General features: G+C 31.0%; 1 non-coding gene across 1 annotated transcript; it reads right to left on the minus strand.

Moving 5' to 3' along the window:
- Nucleotides 1–6,865: 6,865 nt before the first annotated feature.
- Nucleotides 6,866–6,972, minus strand: LOC112489699 (small nucleolar RNA R71). Its single transcript, XR_003053983.1, has one exon. It is a non-coding gene; the product is annotated as a small nucleolar RNA R71 (small nucleolar RNA).
- Nucleotides 6,973–16,396: the final 9,424 nt, after the last annotated feature.

Raw genomic sequence — 16,396 nt, forward strand, 5'->3', positions numbered from 1 at the left:
TTATAGATGTTGAAATTATTTTTGCCATGAACTAATTTCATAGCTAGGGCTATGATGTAGCCCTAACTATGAAGGTCTAATTATTTTAATGAATGTTGAGTTTTATTTAATTAGTAATATGCTTTGTTAATAAATCATTGGTATGCTTAATGCTTTCATAGGCCGGAAGGAATGAATGATTTTAATAATAGTTGAGCTTGGAAAACGATAATATTATGGATCTCCAATGATTTACATGAATGCATAATTGATTGGAAAATAGTTATGTCTCATGCCATATTATTTGCTTAATCTATGCTTAATGAATTTGCATGATTTAATTTATAGGCCGGAAAGAATAAATTAGGTTACGTGAATATTATCAATTGTGAGTGGAAACTACTTTTGATTAATATTGTGATTAAGTGTGGTTAACAAAATTACTAGTGAATTAAATTCACATATTTAAGTAATTAAATCAGAATAGTTAACGGTGAAATTAAATGCCCTAGTATTCATTATTATTCAATTCCCTCTCTTACTTTAAATTGATCTAATTTTAATTGATTGCTTTTGTTTAATCAAGTTTATTTATTTTCAATTGCCATCTTAAATTTTAGTTCAAATATTATCAAAACCTAATTTTCTTTGGTACTTAATTCTTAATCCTTTGGGTACGACAACTGATACGAACCTAGGACAACCTGCTCCTAAACCCGTATTATGTTAGCCCGGATCTAATTATGTTCAAGTTCTAATGGTCACCTTGACCCCTAACCAACCTGTGATTAGAAACCTTGGTATATAATGAAGACACCACAATAGGTGATGGAAGACCTATTGATAAGTCAAACTAAAACACTCATTCACTAATGGTGTTTTAGGTGTTCAAAAGAACAAAGAGAATTCAATCTCACAAATAATTTTCTATATAAAATTCAAGCTTGATTTCTTATTGAAAATAAGCCTTTAAATAGGCTAAGATTACAAAGCAAAAACCCTAAAAAAATTAATTCAAAACTGGACTCAAAGTGTGGAGAAAAAGAAAGTAGAGAAAAAGAAAGTGCCTAATTTTTCCTAGTTCCCTAAACTAATTTGGATTAATTAATTCTTTTATTTTGAATTAGGAATTAATTAATTTACAATTGAAATACTAAAATAATAACTTTCCTAAACTTATTTTTCCAGCAAATAAATAAATAAAAATCAAAATAAAAGACTAATTTCCTAAAACAAAAGTAAAAACAAATTAGGAAACTAAAATACTAGCTTTTTGACTAAGTTGACTTTGACCAATCTTTGACCAATTTGAACTCCAAATCAGCTTCAATATGCTTTTTAGGATGCCAAATAAGCTGCATATGAATTCCCACACGTTGCCCATGCTTAGAAGAGGAAGAAAAAGCCAACTCAGCAAAATACAGTAAAGCCAGCACAAAATACAGTAAAAAACAGGCCAAATTTGAAGCTGTCCGTACAACCCCTTTTTGAATGCCTTTGAAGCTGCCTTGACTTGATTCCATATCCTATTATACATTTGTATTGAATCCATAAAGATTTGGAACCATTTCATGCTGTCCATTGTCCATATTTGCACCAAAACTGCTACCCGGGTCCCTATAGGCTTCCACCACTTAGATGCTTAGAATAGGCTTTGTATCTTCAAGTATGGATAAGCTCTGTTGAGAATTGATTACCCCTTGTATAAATGGTCCCAGGTTGTCCTTAAATCTCTTAATTTGAGCTCTTGTGATTGGCCTGGTCTTCATCCATGTCGGGTTAGCACCCCAGCGAATTATCGGTTGAGCGGGCTCGGGCAGAATCACATCAACAACCCTATTTTTTCACTTTATTACTTGAAAACGATTCGTGCACTAGCGAGTTGATTTTACACATCAAACTCCATCAAAATTGCCATGTTTCCCTATGATGTTTAGCTTAATATTTAGCTCATTCTATTCGATTTTAGTGTCAGTTTGAGGATCAAGGGTTGCATGTACTGGTTGTAGTTGGAGTTGCAAATGCTAATTTACTAGCTCCAAGGTTTGGGGTTTTGCATGCAAGAGAGTTAGGCATGATTTCAATGCAAGATCTTTGCTAGTCCTCGATTTTTGGGTTGAAATGGAGCAAAATATTTGTTTGCACGTAAGCTTGGAGGATGGGTTGATGTCAATATGGAATTGGGGGTTTTAGTAAGACTAGTTACTCACCATCTTAGAGATCGCACATGCAAGCACACCAATGACAATGGAAGTCATAGATGATGTTGATAGTTGCTATTGTATATGATTTTTGGTTTGCATGTGGTAGATCTATGTGTAATTATTGGTAGATTAAAATTTTGTGAAGATTAGACAAGCATTCTTGCCACTGGTGTTAGGGCTTTGACATGCAAGCTTACTAGTAATAGCTTGCGGTGAATGATATTGAGGATGAAGTGTGTGAGCTGGTTGCGTGTGATAAATTCTTATGTATGTTGCTTTTCTTCAAAATTTAAGAAGAAATTTTGAGTTTTGGAGGTTGAAATGGCCAGGTCTAGTGATGTTAACATCCACAGGTGGCAAGGCTACATGTTAGTGGTGATGACATGGCAAAAGCAGATTGTTGTGGCTGCAACATGGCAGTAATTGGGTGGTGACATGGTACTATAGTAAAATTTGGATTTTTTGAAATATTAACTGATGATGTATTTTAAATGTATTAGTTGGTCCAATAATGTGGATTTTGTTCTCTAGAGGGAGGAATCTTATGCATAGGACCTCAAGGAGTTGCTATCTTTGTAGGTGGAATTTTTACTAAAAATAATAATAATTTAATTTGTTATTGTTTATATAAATCATCAATGCTAAGAAATTTTATATTTATATGAAAGGACCAATGGAAATTTAAAAGGCTCTTCTATGGATATATATATATATATATAGTTTTTATATACTAAAGAATTTATGGAGAGGGACAACATCCATAGCCCTTAGATATACATGATTTGTGTGATCTGACACTTATAGATAGATGTTATTTAAAATCCTTCTCTATAAGTTTTACACTACATCAAACTCATATATGTATATATATATATATATATATATAATTTTAATATAGTAGGCGACTTATAGAAAAGGACAGCATCTATAGCTCTCATATATATATATATATGATCATATATGATCTAACATCTATAGATTATTATTGTTTGAAATCCCATTCCATAAATTTTTCACTACATTAAACTCACAGATATACCACTTATTTGATTTGACAAATACTATTGAAAGTTGAGAATTTTGGTTTATATAAATATATATATATATATATATATATATAGAGGGTCAATATCATATAAACACCCTGTATTAAAAAAATACCTTATGATTTGAAATAATTCAAAAATATTCCATACCATTAGTTAATTTCTACTAAATTTAACTGAAAAAAGATAACATAATAATTGAGCATTATTAAAAGTCTGAAAAGCTAGAAAATTCTTAAAAAACATGTAATTTATTATATATAAATAAAATACAAATATATAATTGAATTAAATTAATAATATTATATTTATAAAATTATTAAAAAAAGAAAAAAAGGAAAAAAGGAAAAAAGGTTTTGCTGAAACCCAGCCCTTCTTCTTCTTCTTTTTGTGAAGAGGCATTAGAGATTCTCAAAATTCTCAAACCTATGGAAAATTGATCAAATAACCGAAGACTTTGCCCAAACAAACAACGCAAAGGAATCATGCAAATTATTTGACATTTATAAAGAACTGAGCTAAACCCAATTGATTACAATTAAATATTCCTCTCCCACACATAAGAAACGATTGTCCCCAATTATTTTCTTCCTCCAACCCCCAGTTGATCTCCTTGATGATTTTCTCCAAAACAATCTTCATTTCCTCAATCTCCTTTGGTATTCAAAATCTTTCAGACATTGAATCCGTGACAGAACTGATATGGAAATAGCCATAGAAGCAGCAAAAGTGAATTCTAGGAAAGATAAACTTCTAGAATCTATTGCAACCCATGTGGTTAATTTTCAAGATCAAACGGTGCCTCCATTGCCAGAGCATGCATTTCGCAATCTGTGGCAGGTTCCTGCTGCATATCTGTTGGAGGACAAGAAGAACTTGTAATTGGGATATTTGGCAGGCCTTTCCTGGTGAAGTTGTTGTGGACGACAGTGAAGGAGAAGAAGATTTGCGGTATGGAAGAAGAGGTGCAGATTTTTCATTTCTTTTTTTTTTTTTTTTTAAATTGTCTTTTTTTGTTTTAACAGAATAATAATAATAAAATAAATTTATGAAGAAGAACAAGAAAACCCCCCACCCAAAATAAATAAAAATAAAATCGCAAAAGAATAAAAGACGAGGAGGAGGAGGAGAAGGAAACCAAACGGCAAAACCTACAATAATAAGAGACTTGGCCTATGCTTTATTTTTGTTTTATATTTTTTTTAAATTGATTTTATAAAATATAGTAATTATTTAATTAGTTAAAATAAATTTATTTTTCCTTCTCCATTCTTTTATATTGTTTATCTTCTTTTCCAATGTATATAAAACAGAAATGCAGATCGAGGGAAAAAAAATATATTGAAATATAAATAAAAAAAATTATATCCAAGCTTAGTATATTTCTTTAAATTTTCTAAAAAATAAAATAATATATTTCTCTGAAGCGTGTTAAAAAAATTAATATTTTTCCTGAATTTTAATGTATTTTTATATACAAACATTTTATTTGTTTTTCATAATTATAAGTTAATAGATTTTTTTCTTAAAAAATATAGTAAATTAAATTTAATATTTTTAAATATGTATATATATAATTGAAAATAAAAAATACATAGGCAAAGTATGTGATAAAATATTTGAATGATAAAGTGATAAAATTATAATTTTTGTAAATAAACTAAAACAATTAAATTAATATATATATTAACAATTATCAAACAAAATTGTAAATGAAATGAATGCAAAGGTAATCATGTCATTTTAATATGCCACACACAAGAAAAAAAATTGAGTTAGTGTCCTCCAGTGTTTAACGTAAATATCAATTAGTTCTTTTAGTTTCAAAAATACCATCAATTTTTATTTAAGTTTCAAAAACTTATCATCTTTCCCATTTCATTTGCACAGGTTGAGACAAAAGTATTTACACCCCTTTATAGGTGTTAGTTGTAATTTTCAAAATATAAATGATTAAATTATAATTAATACAAACTTGAAGGGGTTCAAATTTAATATTTCTAGAAAATTTAAATAAAAGTTAATTTTTAATGGATGTTTTTGAATTGTTTCAAATCATAAAATACTTTTTGAAATAAGGGAAAAATATATCATGATTTTATTAAAATGAAGATTAGCGCATATCCTTTAAGGGATACAAGTTTATATGTATTTCATAAAGTTAGGATACTTTAAAGTTAGGGTAAAATATAGGGGGTAAAATAAGAACAAAATACAAGGATTCATATGATATTAATTCATATATATATATATATATATGTAGTCATTTTCACATCAAAATATCCTAATTTTATTAAAATGAGGATTAATACATATCATTTAACTGATACGGATTAATTTATATTTTACAAAGTTAGAATATCCTAACAGAATCATAATTATAATATATGTTTATTGATCTCCCTGTTATGTGAATTTGCAAATTTTTATCATATGGATTGATTTTGGATGTCGATATAATATGAAAATGATTTGACTAGGATTACAATGGTCTGAGGGCCAGATTACCACTTGCTTAGTCTGGACAACCAAGGACCAGTGCTACGGACACATTTGAATCGGTTTTTGTTGAGGGATTGATGAAATACAAGCTCTGATACCAATTTGAAAGAATGAGGGCAAGGTTAATCAAAAGAAAACAAGGTATGAAGGATTGAAATTGATTTGGAGTGAAGGTGTATCTCGGTTTTGATGTAATAAGCTGCTGAAAATTTGTAACAAGGCCGGTTTTAGTGTTCTCTTGGTTTCAAATGGAAACTAAGGTATATTTCTCCAAAATTCAACATATTCATTCATTGAACTGTAATACACATTTATAGCATACAAAATAGGTGTGAAAGCACACCATGACCGGTTTTAAGGACCAATACAAACAAGTCCTTCATGGTGAAGTAAAACCACATGTGTAAAGTAACTTTGCCACATGCATCATGGTTGGTTGACAAGTGTTGCTGCCACATTAGTTGCTTCATGGTGAAGTAGTCCTCATGCATGATGACACATGTCCTTCCATGCATTGGTTGAGAGAAAGGCCGAATGGTGAAGCTCCATGTCACCAAGTAGCTTCCATGTCACCATCCTTGTCACCAAGGTGCTTTCCATGTCATCTAGGTGCTTGGTCTTTCTTAAACCCTAATTTGGCTAGTATACTTTAAACAACATATTTTGGTATCTTTGTGCACCAACTTATCTAGCCTAGATTACACAATTTGCTAGAATTAAAATACAAACCAAATATGAAACAAACTAGGTTAATGATTTCGGCCAAGGCATTTCAGCTTTTACCTTGCCTTCGTCTTGGTTTTGCATGTTTCATGGCTAACACTTGCCATGATTCTCGAACAGCAAAAGGAGGCTACCTATTGAAGCAAACAATTTTAAGCATCTACTACTTCTTTGCTTTATAATGTTCGATTTAGTGGTTTGCCTCATGAAGATCCTCACTTGCATATTTATGGTTTTCTTCAATTGTGTGATATGCTTAAGCAAAATGGTATTTTTGATGATGCTTTTCGATTAAGACTTTTTCGTTGGTCTCTTAGAGACAAGGCAAAAGCTCATGTAGCTACTATCACTACATGGGATGCCATTGAGGCAAAATTCCTAGACAAATTTTTTCTTCTATCCAAGACCACCAAGTTGAAAAGTGATATAAATAATTTTTATCAACAAGGCCAAGAGACTTTGTATGATGTATGAAAGCGCTTCAAGGAACTATTAAGAAGATGCCCACACCATGGATTTCTAACATGGATCTAGGTACAAATTTTCTATAATTGTTTAGATTATGGTAACAAACAATTGATATATGTAATTACAAAAGGTTATTTAATGAGTAAAAGGCAATATAAAGCATTTGAATTGATTGAAGAGATTGCCGATAATAACTATCAATATCCAAGTGAGAGGAGAGCAACTGGAAGAAGTCAAGTAAATGCCGTGGAAGAGTTTGATATTAACAACTTAGGAGCTCAAATTGCAAACCAATTCATGAAGACCTTGAACACTCAATTTGGTCAAACAGGGGTGAATTCTATCCGATCTACTAATAATTTTTTATTTTGTGATTTATGTAGTGTTTATGATCATAATATTGTGGATCGCCAACCCGGAAATCCCCTTACTTCTGATGATGTTAACTTTGTAGGGAATTTTCAAAAGCAACCAAACAATTCATATTCTAACACATATAATCCAAGATGGATGAACACCTAAATTTTTCATGGTCTAACAATAACCAGCAAGGATCTAATCAAAGGACAAGGTGGAAGGTTTCAAAACAACAATTCCAACTTCAATTCTACCAAAAGCTGCCAAGTCCACATCAAAATCAAAATCAAAATTCTTCTCAAGCTCAACACTTTCATGAGGAGAATTGAGCAACAAGTGACTAACCATAATCAAATGTTCAACAACCAATTGCCTTGATAGAGATATCTAATAATGCTACATCTTTCATGAAGAGAATTGAGTAACAATTAACAAACCATAATAAAATGTTCAACAACCAATTGGCTGCAATCAAAGTCTTAGAGAATTAAATAGGTCAATTAGCAATTCAATTCCAAAGAAGTCAAGGAACTTTTCCAAGCCAAACAAAGAAGAACCAAAAGGAGTAGGTTGAAGCCATTACATTAAGAAGTGGAAAGCAAGTAGCTAGGCCTAAAGAAAATAATAAAGGGATGGTGATTCTTGATTATGAAGATGAGGAGAGCCCCACAGAATCAACATCACACTTGGCCATGCATGACAATTCAAAATCATATGTGGAGCATAATGAGGCTGATAGGAGAAAAAATAAAGGTTCAAGTGATGCCATGAATTCTCGACTAGCAAACTACATTCCACCACATGCAAGAGAGACCAAAAGCTCACTAAATTGGACCAAAGAAAGTTGAACTTGCACCTTACCTAAGCAAACTTATAGACAAGCATCATAAAGATGAGGAAAAGAATCAAGCGCACAAGAATACCCTACCTCCACCTTTTCCATCTAGATTTAGGAATGCCAAGTTAAATAACCAATTTAAGAAGTTTCTTAATGTATTCAAGCAATTTCATGTAAATATCCCTTTCATAAATGCCTTAGAACAAATGCCTTCGTATGTTAAATTTTTGAAGGAGATATTGTCAAACAAAAGGAAGTGGGAGAGTTATGAGTTAATAGCTTTCAGTGAGGAAAGTAGTGCCAAGTTACACCATAAGATTCCACCAAAGTTAAAGGATCCAGGAGGTTTTGATATCCCGTATAACATTGGATATTATAATTTTATGGCTCTTTGTGATTTAGGTGCTAGTATTAATTTAATGCCATATAACATTTACAGGAAGCTTAGAGTGGGAGATGTAAAGCCTACCATAGTGACTTTTCAAATGGCAGATCAAAGCAATATTGGAAGATTTACTTGTAAAAGTAAACAAATTCATATTTCCTACGGACTTTGTTATACTTGATATGGAGGAAGATGACAACATTCCAATCATTCTTGGAATACCATTTCTGCAACCTCTACGTGCCCTAATTAATGTATATCAAAGGCAAGTAAACTTTAGAATACTCAATAAGGAGGTAAATTTTCAAATCTCTAATGTTGTTAAATTTCCTCATCTTGATGATAAAATTTCTTCTTGCTTTCTTGTTGATACATGTGATGGATTGGTAAATGATATGGCAAAGGAAAGTAATTTCGATCCTTTAGGATTGAGTGACTTTATTGGGTCATGTGAAGAAGAGGATAAACAAGAGTGTAATATCATAGATTAGCCACCCACTGTGGGGTAGATTATGTTGGAAAATTTGAGGATTTAGGTGAGACTGGACATAGAAAGATACCACGTGTGGAACAACCACCTATAATTGATTTGAAGCCACTATCTAGTCATTTAAAATATGCTTTTCTAGGATTTAATAATACTCTTCTGGTAATAATTTCATCCACCTTTAGTGAGGACCAAGAAGCCAAACTATTAGAAGTCTTAAGAGAACATCAAACTGCACTAGGTTGGACTATAGCTAATATTAAGTGTATTAGCCCCTCTATTTGTATGCACAAAATACTTATAGAAGAAAACCATAAATCAACTGTAGAACACCAAAGGAGACTTAATTCTAACCTTATAGATGTAGTTCATGGTGAGATTTTTCAAACTTTTAGATGTCGGGATTATTTATCCTATTTTGGATAATAATTGGGTAAGTCCTTTTCAAGTAGTTCCTGAGAAAGGTGGGATGACTATCCAAGAGAATAACAAGAGTGTACTTATTCCCATTAGGTTAATTACTAGATGGAGAGTGTGTATTGATCACAGAAAGCTTAACAAGGCCACTAAAAAAGACCACTTTCCCTTGCCATTCATTGATAAAATGTTAAATAGGTTAGCTTGTAAGAAATATTATTGTTTTCTAGATGATTATAGTGATTACAACCAAAGAGCTATTGCCCTCGATGATCAAGAAAAGACTACTTTTACTTGTCCCTATGGAACTTTTCCCTACAAAAGGATTGCTTTTGGTTTTTCCAATGCACCTGTGAATTTTCAAAGGTGTATGATGTTTATTTTTTCAAATATGGTAGAAGATATCATTGAAATTTTTATGGATCATCTTAATGAGTTTGGTGATTCTTTTACTTATTGCTTGAAAAATTTGTCCACGGTTCTCCTAGGTGTAAAGAAACTAATCTTGTGCTTAATTAAGAAAAATGTCATTTTATGGTTCAAAGGGGTATAGTTTTAGATCATAAGGTTTCTAAAGGGGGAATTGGGGTAGATAAAGCAAAAATGGAAGTTATAGAGAAATTACCTCAATCGACTTCTGTAAAAGATATTAGAAGTTTTCTTAGGCATGCAGGCTTTTACAGGAGATTTATTAAGGATTTTTCCAAAATTGCTAAACCTCTTTCTAACTTGTTGAATAAAGACGTTACCTTTGTTTTTGATGATGAATGCATGCATGCTTTTAATCTTTTGAAAGAAAAATTAATATGTGCTCCCATTATGTGTGCTCCAAATTGGAATTTACATTTAGATATTAAGTGTGATGCTAGTGATTATTCTATAGGGCCTGTTTTGGGACTATAGAAGGATGATAGCTGCATGTCATTTATTATGCTTCCAGAACTTTAAATGATGCTCAACTTAATTATACTACTATTGAGAAAGAGATGCTTGCCATTGTCTATACTTTTGATAAGTTTAGAGCATATTTGTTAGGTTCTAAAACCATTGTTTATACCGATCATAATGCAATTAAGTACATCATAAGTAAGAAAGAGTCTAAACCTATAAATGGGTTTTGTTACTTCAAGAGTAGGATTTAGAAATTTTGGATAGAAAAGGAGTAGAAAACCTACTAGTCGATCAATCTTTTGGGTTAGAATTGAGTAGGAAAAAGAAGAAAGTGAAATAAAAAATGGTTTTTGGATGAGAAATTGTTTAAGGTTGATGGTGTATTTGATGTACCTTGGTATGCTAACATTAATAATTATTTAATTACTAATGCTATGTCGCGTAGTTTGGAAAAAGCATATGAAAAGCATAAGTTTCTTAAGAAAATTAAGTATTATTTTTGGGATGACCCCTATCTTTTTAGGAAGTGTATAGATGGTGTAATTAGGAGGTGTGTTTCTAGAGAAGAAACTATGTCCATTATTAAGTGTTGTCATTCTAGTGAGCATGGAAGGCATTTTGGGACTAGAAAAACCATAGCAAAAATTTTGAATTTTGGATTTTATTGGTCATCTGTGTTTAAAGATACTAATATTTCTGTGCACTGGTATGATGTTAAAGAACCAGGAACATATCAAGGAATAATGAGATGCCTTTAAATAATATCCTTGAGGTAGAATTGTTTGATGTTTGAGGTACTGATTTCATAGGTCTTTTTCCTTCTTCTTATGGTAATAAATATATTTTAGTTACTGTGGATTATATTTCTAGGTAGGTTGAAGCTAGTGCACAACCTACTACTAATGCATGGGTTGTAGTAAAATTGTTTAAAAAATATATTTTTACTAGATTTGGTACATCGGATGATGTGATTCCGCCTGAGCCCGCTCAACCGATAACCCCGCTAGGGTGCTGACCTGACATGGATAAAGACCGGGCCAATCACAAGAGCTCATATTAAGAGATTTAAGGATAACCTGGGAGCATTTATACATCGGGTAATCAATTTTCAACAGAGCTTGTCCATACTAGAAGGTACAAAGCCTATTCGAAGCATCCAAGTGGTGGAAGTCGATACGGACCCGGGTAACGATTTTGGTGCAAATATGGACACCGAGCAGCATGAAATGGCTCCAAATCTTTATGGATTCAATACATATGTCTAATAGGATATGGAATCAAGTCAATCCAGCTTCAAAGGCATTCAAAAAGGGGTTGTACGGACAGCTTTGAATTTGGCCTGTTTTTACTGTATTTTGTGCTGTCTTTACTGTATTTTGCTGAGTTGGCTTTTTCTCTTTCCTCCAAGCAAGGGAAACGTGTGGGACTCCATAATAAGCTTATTTGGCATCCTAAAAAGCATATAGAAGCTGATTTGGAGCTCAAAGAGGTTAAAGATTGGTCAAAGTCAACTTAGTCAAAAAGCTAGTATTTTAGTTTCCTAATTTGATTCTACCTTTTGTTTTAGGAAATTAGTCTTTTATTTTGATTTTTATTTATTTATTTTCTGGAAAAATAAGTTTATGAAAGTTATTATTTTAGTATTTCAATTGTAAATTAATTAATTCCTAATTCAAAATAAAGGAATTAATTAATCCAAATTAGTGTAGGAAACTAGGAAAAATTAGGCACTTTCCTTTTCTCTACTTTCTTTTTCTCCACACTTTGAGTCCGGTTTTTAATTAATTTTTTTAGGGTTTTTACTTTGTAATCGTATCCTATTTAAAGGCTTATTTTCAATGAGAAATTAGGCTTGAATTTTATACAAAAAATTATTGGTGAGATTGAATTCTCTTTGTTCTTTTGAACACCTAAAACACTATTAGTGAATGAGTGTTTTAGTTTTGACTTATCAATAGGACTTCCATCACCTATTATAGCGTCTTCACTATATACCAAGATTTCTAATCACAGGTTGGTTAGGGGTCAAGGTAACCATTAGAACATGAACATAATTAGATCCGGGCTAATATAATACGGGTTTATGAACAGATCGTCCTAGGTTCGTATCACCCGAGCAATCATTAATGATGGTAGCACTCATTTTTGTAACAAACAATTTGAATCCCTACTTATTAAATATGGTGTTAAAGATAAAATTGCTACTTTTTCACCCACGAATTAATGGGCTAGCAGAAAAACAAGGAAATAAAGAGTATCTGGAAAGGATAGTTAATGCTTCAAGAAAGGATTAGAGCTTAAAGCTAGAGGATGCATTTTGGGCATACCGGACTGCCTACAAGACCCGCATTGGTACTTTTTCTCTATAATTTTGTTTTCGGTGAGGAATGTCATCTTCCCATGGAATTGGAGCATAAAGCATATTAGGCAATCAAGTTCTTTTAATTTTGATTAAGAGGTTATGGGTAAGAATAGGCTTTTGCAATTGGATAAACTTGGAGAATTTAGGATGGATGCTTTTGAGAATGCAAAGATTTATAAAGAAAAACCAAAGAGATGGCATGATAAGATGATTGAAAAGAGGAACTTTCTTGTTGGACAAAAAGTACTTTATAACTCTAGAGTGAGATTGCTTCGAGGTAAATTAAGATCAAGATGGAGTGTACCATATGAGATTGTGCAAGTCTTTCCAGTGGATAATTGAAATCACCAAACAGGGATATGAAAGTTTCAAGGTGAATGGGCAGCAGTTAAAGCCATATTATGAAGGTGGAATGGAAACTAGCCTCTACTTCGATGATCCAAATTAAGTTAAAAAGAGAAAGTCAAGCTAATGACTTTAAACAAGCGCTCTTGGGAGGCAACCAAATTTCTTTCTTTACATTTTACTTATCTATTTATTTTAGTTGCTTTTACTTGTTTTATTTTTTTTTAGGATGTTTTGATGTATTTTGTTCAAGTTCTTGCAAGGTTTTAAGATGTCTAGATGCAAAAGAGCAAAAGATGGATTTTAAGGGTTTCGACATTCAAGCTACATTTTTAAAGTACAACCATAATGAATATGCAATGGAGTGCATCAACTTGCATGGGCACATGCCTTTCTCTTTGGCCACATAGTGTGTAGGGAAAATGCACCATGTAGGTTTTTCCCAAGTTTTCATAATGCGAGGTACATTCTATGTCTTAAAAGGGGAGTATTCTTTACCTTTTACTATCTTTTATTTTATTTTATGTTTTTCACAATGAGGACATTATTTGTTTTAAGTTTAGGGTTGAAAACCATGCTTTGCGTATTTTAAATCTTGTCTTTTAAGTGTTTTTATTTGTTTTTTTTTATGCATGTTTGTTTTGGTTTTTGTTTTCCTTCATAAAATTTTTGAAAAATCCAAAAATATTTTTATTTTTAGTTTGTGTTTATGTTTTGCTGATTATTATTATTATTGAAAAATTAAGGAAAATTTTTGTTTTTGCATTGTTTTCTTAAGTATTTGAATGAGCCAATGATAAGATTATGATTGAAAATAAAATGGTTTTTAGATAGTGGATATGTTTTTGTGTATACTTAAATGCCTGAAGTTATATTCACATCCTGTTACTTTCAATAAATTTTGAGCACGCAATCAATAATGCATGATTTAGATTTTGGAGAAGGTTTGCATGAATTAGAAGACCTTATTATTAATTGAACTCTATAACTTGCTTGATTATTACTTAAGGCGAAATCCTAGGTAAATGCATTACTAAGAGCATGATTTAGGCCATTTTTGTTTAAGTTTGAGCATTTTACACCTACCTAAAATATTATTTTCTACTAGTACTTTATTTGAGCATTTAGGATGCATAAAGATGCATGTTAGAGCCTTTTGTTAATTAAATCATATTTACTTATCCTTTATGAGCCTTAAATTTCTTTTTCCTACCTTTAACATACTATAAAAAGAGCTTTAATTGAATTTATATGAATATATGCTTGTGAGTTTGTTGAAATATTGGAGAGGAAAAAAAAAAAAAAAGAAGTTTGGAGGTTAAGTATTTGGTAAATGCCACTTTAGCTTGTATTTTTGTGTAAATTGGAGGTTTTAATATGTAATACAAAAAAACAAAAAAAAAAAAGGGGTTTAGTGGGAAAGAAAAGAAAAACAAGAAAGAAAAAGCAAAAGAAAAGAAAAACAAGAAAGAAAAAGGAAAAGAAAAGCAAAACAATTATAGTAAAAAAATGTGATTTGAAGGGAAAAAAATACAATAAAAAGGAGAAAAAGGAGATTTGTGAGCTTGTATTGAATTTATGTGAAGTTAAAGAAAGAAAAAAAAAAGTTCTAAGAAAGAAACAACTTCAATAAGTAATTTATTCATTGGTATTTAATTTTGGCTTTCTTTCTTTGATTTGTTATATCCTATCATTTCTTTCTTTTAGCCATACGCATTAGCCTTAACAATAGAAGCCATGGAGTCCTAATGATTCAAGATGGTGCATTAGCTTACATTAATGGAGAGTGATAGTTAAGTCGAGCATATGATAGTTCATACTCAATATCAATCTTTAATTCTTATAGATTTATTCAAATGCATGATATTGAGTGTATAAATTGATTTTCACAAACATATTAGAAGTATCATATATGTTGGATGGAAGATATGGTATCAAGCTACATAATCACTTTGAAACCATTTGAAAATTGATATGTTATACAATCTTCGAGGCATCCCATTAGAGTATCTTATGTTCTTTAAAAAGTTTGATTTTCTTATTCATTTTTCTTTGCTAGGAACTAGAAAATTTTAAGTTTAGGAGTGTTTATTGGGCCTGAAATATTGATAATTTTATACCATATTTATAGCTTAATATTTGTTAGTTTGTGTTAATTTGTTGTGGAAAGGTATTTAATTATGTAATTTTTTTTCTTTTTAAATCTAGGTGAAGGATGAAGAATTTTAAGAAAACAACTATAAAAATGATTCCTTGGATCGAATTATGTTGGACACCAAGATTATAGCTCAAACGGACCAAGCATTAAAAAGATTCTTAAAGAGTCTAAGAAGATTCATTGAAGATTCTATAAAAATTTTGTTGAGAATTTCATAGTAGAAGTCGATATCATATGAATCCTTATGATTTGGTGATTTCTAATATACATTATTTTCGGATTCAGAGGTGCGAGCAAAAGTTACGATCATTTGAAGTTTGGAATTTATAAAAGAAAAATTCTAGTTAAATCTTCATCATTGATTAAGAGAGGGAATCAAGGCAATCCAAGGGCCATGATTGGAACAAATAGTGATAATTGGTTAATTTATCATTAATGAGACACATGTCATGTCATATGCTTCATTAAGGGTAAACTAGACTAAGAAACAATTTTTCTATAAGGAATTATTGTAAAGAAAAATTGTGGGGAGCAAGTAACATTAAGAAGTTTCCCTTTTAAATATTAAATTCGTCTAACCCTTTTGATGGCTTAAGAAAGGTATCTTGCAAGAGTCTCATATTAAAAATAAAGATAGAAAAAAGTTCCCCAAGGTCCTATGTATATAGTCCTCATCTCATTGAAAGAAGATATATAAGTTTAGAAAGTTATTTAAGAGCTTTTAACAGCATAGAAACAAACCAAATTTTAGGAGTTTCTTTAGTTTTCTTAAGAATTTTAAGATTTTAATGTTTTAGAGTTTTGAAGATCAATTTGAGTGTTTAGAGAAAGCATAAACGTGGGTTTGCTTTGAAAAGAAGGCCATGGCTTGGAAAGTTTTGGAGGATTTCTTCACTAGTTTTTTATTCTTTTCTCTTATCTCTTTAATTGTGAGTCTTGTTTTTAATAATTATGGATATTCAATTTATTTTTGCCATCAATTACTTTTCATAGCTATGGCTATGATGTAGCCCTAACTATGAAGTTTTAATTATTTTAATATATTTTAAGTTTTATTTAAATAGTAATATTTTGTGTTAATGAATCATTGGCTTGGTTAATGCTTTAAAATGAATGATTGTAATAATATTTGAGTTTTGAAAAGGATAATATTATGGATCTACAATGATCTACATGAATGCATAATTTATTGGAAAATAGTTATGTCTCATGCAATATTATTTGCTTAATCTAT

Source organism: Ziziphus jujuba, chromosome 6 (assembly GCF_031755915.1).
Source record: "Ziziphus jujuba cultivar Dongzao chromosome 6, ASM3175591v1".
NCBI classification, from domain to species: domain Eukaryota; kingdom Viridiplantae; phylum Streptophyta; class Magnoliopsida; order Rosales; family Rhamnaceae; genus Ziziphus; species Ziziphus jujuba.